The sequence below is a fragment of the Amphiura filiformis genome, chromosome 16 (assembly GCF_039555335.1).
Source record: "Amphiura filiformis chromosome 16, Afil_fr2py, whole genome shotgun sequence".
Taxonomy (NCBI): Eukaryota; Metazoa; Echinodermata; class Ophiuroidea; order Amphilepidida; family Amphiuridae; genus Amphiura; species Amphiura filiformis.
The window spans coordinates 11220192-11229365 of NC_092643.1; positions in this window are offsets into that span (position 1 = coordinate 11220192).

Here is a 9174-nt window from a genome sequence, read left to right on the forward strand (position 1 = left end):
AAATTCTATGACCCCCCCCGTATTTTTGTGACCCCCCCTCCGAAGAAAATGCCAGCCCCTTAGATTAGGAGATTTAGCGAAGTTTCATTTGGCAAAACAGGATAATATTTTTTAATAAAAAAAAAATAGTGGTGTAGGCCTACTTTTCTGGAATGGGGACTGCGCCTATGTTGTTTCCTGCAGGTGGCCTGATAATTACAATGAAATGCAGAATGCATTGTTTTGTTTTTTTTCTTTTATGGTAACATGTGTCTCTAATTACCTTCATTTATTGTCAATTCAGTGCGGAGCTAAAATTGACTATAGTTTCATTGTAGATTGATTTTTTTATAGAATATTTATTTAGTGATTTCATATTGCTTGTAAGCGAAATGTATGAGAAAAAAATTTAAGAAAAAATTCTCCAATATTTACTTGAAAATGTCATTTTTTTCTGAATTTCTCAAACTAAAAACAAAACAAAAATGCAGTAAAATTGCGAGGCTCCCCCAAATCGAAATACACGCAATTTTCATTATCATATTTTTGGACAGCCTATAATTTGGACAGCATATACTATAGGTTTTGGACAGGCTGTTTTGGAGACAGCCTATGTTTTGGCAAGTTCAATTCATATTTGAGATTCCCTCAATTTAAATTTAGAATACAATCATCGCACATTGCAGCAACGCCAATGAGAATCCCTTACAAGCAATCATCTCAACTGAAGATTAGTAATAACGATACGCTGGCTTACTCCCGATTCCAGAAAAATACAGAACTAATTGTTTTGGATTAAAAGAATATTACCCTGTTTTAACAAATGAAACATAGCTAAATCCTAATCCTTTAGTTAGTCCTAACTGGCAATAAAAGTCCAATTTTAATATTTTTGCAATTTGAGGGAAAATGGTCCAAAAACATGCAACTTTGCATGTTTGCTTATAATTGTTGTCACAAAATTGTAAGGCTTGGCGTAAGTCTAAGCATTCAAAATCTTGAGTATGGGGTAAGAGTTAGCTCATAATTTTAATGCTATATGTTATTCTTGCTAATTGGTTATATAAATAAAGATTGGAAAACTGTGTTTCCCAAAAATTAGAATGCATAACTTGAAATTAGTCTTTGTTCAAGTCTTTGGGCTCGATTGTCACAGAATACGAAAAAGGTCGAAAAAACGCCCTAAAAATGCATGTTTTTGGCCCTTATTTCCAAACATTGACCAAATATTAAAATTTTACTTTCATTACCATTCAGGACTAATAAGGATTAGGATTTAGCTATGTTTTATTTGGCAAAACAGGATAATATTTTTTTAATCCAAAAAAATTAGTTCTGTATTTTTCTGGAATGGGGAGTAGTGCTCATGCCCAGTGTTGCTGATTATATTTGGGCTTGTAAAATTTCTGTAACTTTCTAGAGTTACAAGCCCGATTGGCTAGTGCCACAAAAAGTTAAGGTGCAGCTAATACATACACATTTGTTTTGGTCAAAATGGTAATCTTTTTTCTACCCCTCCCACCTGGCATCTATGTGGCAAATTCAGTAGCAATGTAAACTTTCCACAATACGGGTGGACGAGCGCTATTCATAATGAACAAGAACACGTCGGTCACTTCTTAAATACTCTACGGTTTAGGCAAAACAAGCAAACAAACACAACCGTTTTAAAATAAATTTTAAAATTAATTTTCTGACAAAGATGCTTCTAATACAACAAGGGTTTCAATTTTTGAAAGCAACTCCCAAATCGAAATTAAGAGACATATGTATAGATGTGTCTTGAAGCATTAAAAATACCTTAAGGTGGTACTACCCTCCCCCTGATAAATAGGCCTATTGTGACTACTTTTGCATTTTTCTCAAAAATAACCACACAGGTAACAAAAGTTATGTATATTATATTATTATGAAAGGGACAAGGAATCCAATAATATACTTCACTGAAATGTCAGTGATTCAAGTGGTTCATTATATATAGGCCTATGTTAAGAAATGACAAATGAGGTACATTCTAGCGGTACCTCTTTTCTTATCATATAAACGTACCGCTTGTCTTGAGTCACTGAAATTCCAGTGTAGTAACTGGATACATATAACTTTTGTTACCAGTGTGTTATTATTTTTTGAGAAAAATGCAAAAATAGTCACAAATTTATCATCAAAGGGTGTAGTACCACCTTAAGTGCAAACATGAACTAGCGACCATGGAAAGAATTCAAGAAATATGATCGTTTGCATTGTCAAAATAAAGGCAAACATCGTTTAATTAACGTGAAGGCAACAAAAGCAAATTGAGTTATTATGTGGGTATGGTGAGATGAGATGAGATGAGATGAGATAGATGTAATTTGTAACTATTGACAATGCAAATAAATAGCTCCCATTGTGCTATTCCAGTTGGAGTTCACATTCCCCCTGTGGAAGATTTTGGAAATATCTTCCTCGGGCAGAGGGCGTATGAATTTCAGATGGAATTAGCACATAACCAACGCATGTATCTATATGATACGCACCTTCCCTCTGTGGAAAGATTCAGGTTGAAGAGGGTGTATGAAATTCAAATGGAGCCGACTTGTGTGCCATTCTATTTGAAATTTAGGTTCCCCCCCCCGAAGATATTTCCAAAATCTCAGAGGGACGGTGGACTTAGCCCATTCAACTTAAATGCTGTTTTTTTATTCATTTTGCTTTTTTATTTTTGTTTTTCCTGAATTTACTACTCCCATTTATATTTCATGCTACACATATTCATGTACCCAGCAAACACAAAACGTTTTCGACATCATTCGCAAAAGGTTATAAAAGGTTGTCAGAAAACGTTTAAATGTCGGGTTATATAAAGGGTATATTAAGAGTATAAAACGTTTTCATAACCTTAAAAAACATTTTTGATAATCTACTGCTCAGCAAACAAAAATGTTTTACAGAAAACGTTTAAATGTCGGGTTATATAAAGGGTATAAAAACGTTTTAATAACATTCCAAAAACATCCTTGAAAACTTGATACAAAACATTCTAAACAGAATGTTATTTTGGGGTTGAAAAAATATGTTGCGAAAAATGTTTGCCCAAAATATTTTCAATACGTTTTAAAAACGTTTTCATGACATTTATATAACCCGACATTTAAATGTTATCAAAAGGTTTTGAAAAAACATTTTAAGAACATTTCTGTGTTTGCTGGGTTCAAATATTTTAACATAATGTTATTTAAGTATTGACACAATATTTGGCAAAAATGTTTGCAAAAATAGTTTACAATAACATTTTTGAAAACATTTAAAAATATTGTTGTAGTGTGTTTTCATACAAAACGTTTAAAACGTTATCATGACCTTTATATAACCCGACATTTTAATGTTATTAAAACGTTTTTACCTAAACCAAAAGCCAAAATATAACTTATTTAAAACGTTTTAAAAACGTTTTCGTGTTTGTTGGGTAATCAGCTTGCATAATATTGACTGTTTTATTCACCATGTTCCATGTTTAATGTTTATGTGCCCATTTACAATGTATGCCCATTTATACAGATAGTAGTACATGTATACATGTATTCAAGAATACCATCATGAATGTTGTCTTTGTCCTCTGTCTTTGTCTCTTTTGTCCATCTCTGTACCTGTTGCTTTAAAAAGTATTGCTTATAATATTAAAAATATAAAAATTAATGTGATTGTAAATATAAATGTAATTGTTCATGATCGTTGGGAACTGGTGGTTCTTTGTATATGTTTTTTCTCCCTCCACCAGTTCCAAGCACAGGGAATTAAAAAATAAAAATTCCTTTAAAAGGAATAGGGCGGGCAAATGAAAAATTGTCAAGAGAAATGAAAGAATGAGTAAGTCTTCACAATTAAAAACAGGGAAAATATGACACAACATCGATTTCCAATGGGGGAATAACACAAAACGTATAAACAAAGTTAAAAGAGTTTTTAACTTTATACGTTTATACGTTTGTTATTCCCCCATTGGAGGTTGTGTCATATTTTCCCTGATTTTAATCTTATCTATTGCTTATCCTTTGTTCTCTGCTGGTCAGTTGGAACAGATTTTCCCTGTTTTTATATTAACCCTTCACATCATAACAGAAGACGTTTTATGTTAACATTTTATATAAAACATTGTTATAAAACTTTTGTAGATAATAGTTATTTAAAACATTTTCGTAATCATACCTAGAGTTTTTTTTTTCATCAGATAGAAAGACTTCTGCTCATCTTCTCTGGTGAGACAACAGGGCTGGGGTTTCTTTCCATATCAAAGTTTAAAAATCTGTCATATCAATTTCCTCAATATGTTGTTTTGATACAACTAATGAGGGGACAAGTTTGATTTTACAATATTTCGATATTATTTTTTAACTTTGTAACTTTATTATGATTAACATAACTGTATTTCAAAGCGTCAAACTATATCATTATTTTGTCCCAACAAAAATAATCCCATACTGCAGTTACTGTCCGTTTTCCTATACACAATACACAGTGCTCTCACCATTGACGCGTGACCCCTACAAATGATCTACGTTGGAAGAATGGGCACTTGGCTAGTTAACATCACTGTGTGAAAAATAACCAGTCAATATGTTAGGTATTCTCCAAACTTCTAGCAAATATATTTCTCTAACATGACCTAAAATTACAGCTAGGTTAGATGTTCAGAAATAGTCGCACTTTTGTAAAATATGAGTGAGGGCAAGGCATAGCTAGCCAACTCCCGTGTTAATTGAATGGAGATTTGACCGAAAATATTGGTATCGGACCGCTCACTTCTGAAGGATGCCACAAAAAACGGTACAAGCTACATTTTAACTATTCTCTGGCAATCATCATGATGAGTTTCTGATATAGTATGCCGAAATTGGGTACTGTAGGTGATTGACAAATGGTCGCACTTTTCTGATAAATAAGTGACAGTGAACATGAAATATCAGCGCCCATAAACCCAAGTTAGTAGCTAGTTAGTGGAGGCCGTCACGTGACTGATTATTGATTATTGAAGTGCCTTATTAATAGATACGCACGATTTAGGGCAAGAAAAACAAACCGGGATACTTTTGGAGACATCATCATCATCATCATCATCATCATCATCATCATCATCATCATCGACATCATCATCATCATCACTTTCTACATTTTTTCTAAACAACATAGGGCCTACCGTTTTAATAAGATTTTTTCTTGAAATGCATGTAACTATAATTATTGTTTAGAGCGTGATGAAATAAAACATCACGATTTTCATCACAAAACAAAGTAATAGGCCTACAAAGGAAATACATTTTTCAAGAGTGATTGAATAAAACATCACGATTTTCATCACGGAACAAAGTAATACATAAGACATTGTTTGTTTGATTGCAATCAACCGCGACAGTTCGTCTCACACACATAACAATGCACTGCGATCAAATAGGTTGATGACAACATTTGATTGAATGGACTGCACTGCGCCATGATTACGTGCACCGGTTCAAATCCTTTGTTTGGAGCCAATCAATAATTTCACGTACAGCCTCTATGCAAATTAGAGTTTACACACGCTGCAGCTGGGGTAATCGACCGAAGCTTGTTGCCGTTAGTGATCGAATGCATGAGCTTATTTGCTTTACTGAATCGATTTACTGGATTAATTTCCTGTTAACTGGGTTTAATGCCACAAAGGTCGAATCGCCTTTGCCATGGACCATGACTGCATCATGCAGGGAATAAAATATTCATTCATATGTTTATTTATTTTATTCAACCTGGGCCATTTCTACTGGTGCACTTGCATTCTAATAATTTGTCGATAATACCTTATACAAGCATCAGCAAGCACTATTTGTCACAAGATTTGAAAAGTAAATAGCCTATGTACACACTGAACACAATGCACATACAAGCTGTATTTAAGTACATGCCGAAGCTGTCAGTACAGTATAAAATGATATATATGACCTTCACGATGCTATTAATTTAGCCCAAAGATTAGGAAAACTAGCAAAACTGGTGAACTGGTACTGTTCAAATAAAAACATCTGCAAATCTTGCTTCAATTTCCAAATAGTATTTCTATTACGTAAATAATTATTTTTGTTATTTCTTTTAATACAAACACATTACTGCCTATGACGACTTTATCGTATTACTTACATATCAAAATCAAGTAATAATTACAAAACTCGCCGTAAACTATCACCGCTGTGGGTGTTTGGGATATAACCGGCACGAATATTTTCTCAACACTGCGGCATGTGAAAAAGTAGGTCAATAGTCAGAGAATATAGGGCGGGTGCGGCACGCCGCACCCGCCCAAAAACAAAAACTTAAATGCTGTAACTGGACGTACTCTGATCAACATCGTTGCAGAAGTAGGTAAGTGCAATAGCTGCCCTGTTAACATTTGCAAATTTACACACAGTATTTTGTGCTCATCTACACATGGCAGCACAGGGCAGCTATTTTGACACTTTGTGCAAAACACGTTTGAATAAAGCTTATAGAAGCATATTTTTTTCTCAGAGTTTGGGAATGAATCCTCACCTAACGCCTACCAGAAGCACTAGAACCAGTAAATATTAAAAGCCTACAATATGGGTTCCCGGTATGGGTTACAAAATTAAGAGACACACAATTACAAAATTGGACCTCCTATGATCAAAATAACAATCCGAATGATACAAACTACATTTTAAAAAAGAAAAGAAAAGTGCACAATAAAGTTCAGTTCAGTTCATTTATTATCATGTAATTCAAGGCCACAGGCCCACAATACAATATATTTAGTTGAAGTAGAAAGGGTTCTTTTTCAGATCCAATTATTCTGGTAGGCCCTACTTACTCAGAAATATTTCAATTCCTATCAGGAATCTTGATCACTCTGTTGTGGTGTTTCTAGATGTTTGAAGAAACGGCAACACTGTTTGGTCTTGATGACGTTTCCAAACTTCCTGGTTGCCGTTTATTGATGAGTTGATCGTAGATCTTGTCTAGTTTGTAAGCCCCCTCGTCTTTGTTCATGGTGTTAAGCCCCCCTACTTCTTATCCAGATTGCCTCCTTCAGCCAGCGTGTTGTTTTGTCTGCTTCTTGGTCAATGATCTGTGCCTCCTCCCACCCAATTACGTGATTTTTGCTGCTACATGTTCTGCTATTGCTGATTTATGAATTTCTGATGTTGAGACTTTTCTTTGTGCCCTAGTAAAGCTTTTTGCACTCACTTTCTCAGTTTCTGTTTTATGTTCTGAAAGTCTTGTACCGAAAGCTACCGAACAAGCGACCAGTTTCACCAATATATGTTTTGGGACAGTTTTGGCACGGTATTTCGTAAATAGCCTCTGCTAGCTGTCTGCAATGGGTCGCGTTTGTCCTTAGGGTGCACAAGTAGGTTTCGTAGTGTGCGGTGGGGTTTGAAACAAGTGGAAAACCCGTGTTTCTTGAAAACCCTGGAAACACGCTCTGACAGTCCCTCAACATAGGGAATGACCACAAAACCTTTGTTCTTTTCTTTACTGTCATTGGAAGGCTTTCTCTTTGGTTTTGGATTCTCTTTTTCTTCTTTCATAGTCCATGCTTGGTATCCGCACGTTGCGAGTGCTTGTTTAATGTGCGACTCCTCTTTTTGCCGGTCTTCTGGCTCGGTGACTATACTGTCCTTCCTGTCGAGCAGGGTTCGCACTACTCCTAACTTCTGATGAAGTGGGTGGTGGGATTGGAACTATTAACTGTAAGTATAATTGGTCTGTGTGAGTTGGTTTCCTGTATATGCAGAGCTTGGTCGTGCCATCGGTTTTCTTGATGATGAGAGTATCTAGGAATGGTATGCTGCCTTCCGATTTCTCCTCGTACGTGAACTTAATACTTCCTGTTGGATCCACTTGGTTGAGATGTTCAGTAACTTAGATTGTCCACTTCCCCACGCTTGATGATCTCTAGTACGTCGTCTACATACCTCTTCCATAGCGTCGGCTTACAATTGAGCGGTGCTGTTGCAATGGCTTCCTCTTCCAACCATTCCATAAAGAGATCTACGGCGATCGGACTCAGAGGACTGCCCATAGCCATGCCTTTCTTCTGTTGGTATATATGCTGCCCTTCGAAGTGAAGTATGTTGTGGTTAAAATGAACTTGACTAGTTCCATGAGATCATCAACATTGAGAAGTGTCCTTTTTTTGAGATCATGATCTTGCTCCAACTTGCGACAAGATCTACGATCTATTTGGTGCATTTATAGACCATGATGGTAACATTTCAGATCTTATATCTACAAAAAACGGACATGACATAATAAAATGATACTCATTTTCAATGCTTGCGGTGTTACAAAGTGAGCAAATACGATCGTAATAATCAATATTTTCTAGTATCCAGGAGAAATATCAAATTCAGAAACTAATCCTCGTCTAACTCCTGAAATCACCGTAAAAGGACAACGCAAAATAAAGGAAAAACACAAGATATTAAACATGAAACCGATTAAAGTTCTCAGTTAGCTAACCTGACAACAACCAAACTATTTTAATTCGAATTTTAATTCCGCAAATGCTTGATCTGCCTGTCTAGCTTCAGATATGAATGATATTACTTTTAAAACGAAAAACAAATTTAGGGACCGTTCACAAACACTTGTAAGGGGACCTGATGCAAAAAAAAGGGGGCCTGGAAATTTTGACCCTCCTAAGGGGGGCCCTGAAAAAAATGACCACAAATTTTCCTGGAAAAATTGAGTTTATATGCTTTTCTATGGGGTTGACCCATAATTTTCATGTCAAAAAGGGGGGCCTGAAATGTTTGAGGTCTGTAAAGGGGGCCCCGAAAAATTTTCGCGATGAAATTTTTTTGCATCAGGCTCCCCCTTACAAGAGTTTGTGAACGGTCCCTTAACAGCAGTGAATAATGTATTCCACCTGGCAACTATAATTAATGTTGTGATAACTTTTTTTTACCCCTGTGTATTTTTCTCACAGTAAATTCATTTGCTTGTTTTCAATCCTCGTATAAATTCTATTATAATGCTTGTCATTAAACACTAATAAATAAAATACAGGACAATGTACATTAAGGTCACTGAATATCACTTAAAGTGGCAGTAATATGTAATTAAGAAACTTTGGAATAAAGTCAGCTGTCAAAAAAAAATTAAAATTATATAGATAAAAATTGTAAAATAAAAAAATTAGCATACTAATTACAGGCATCTGTT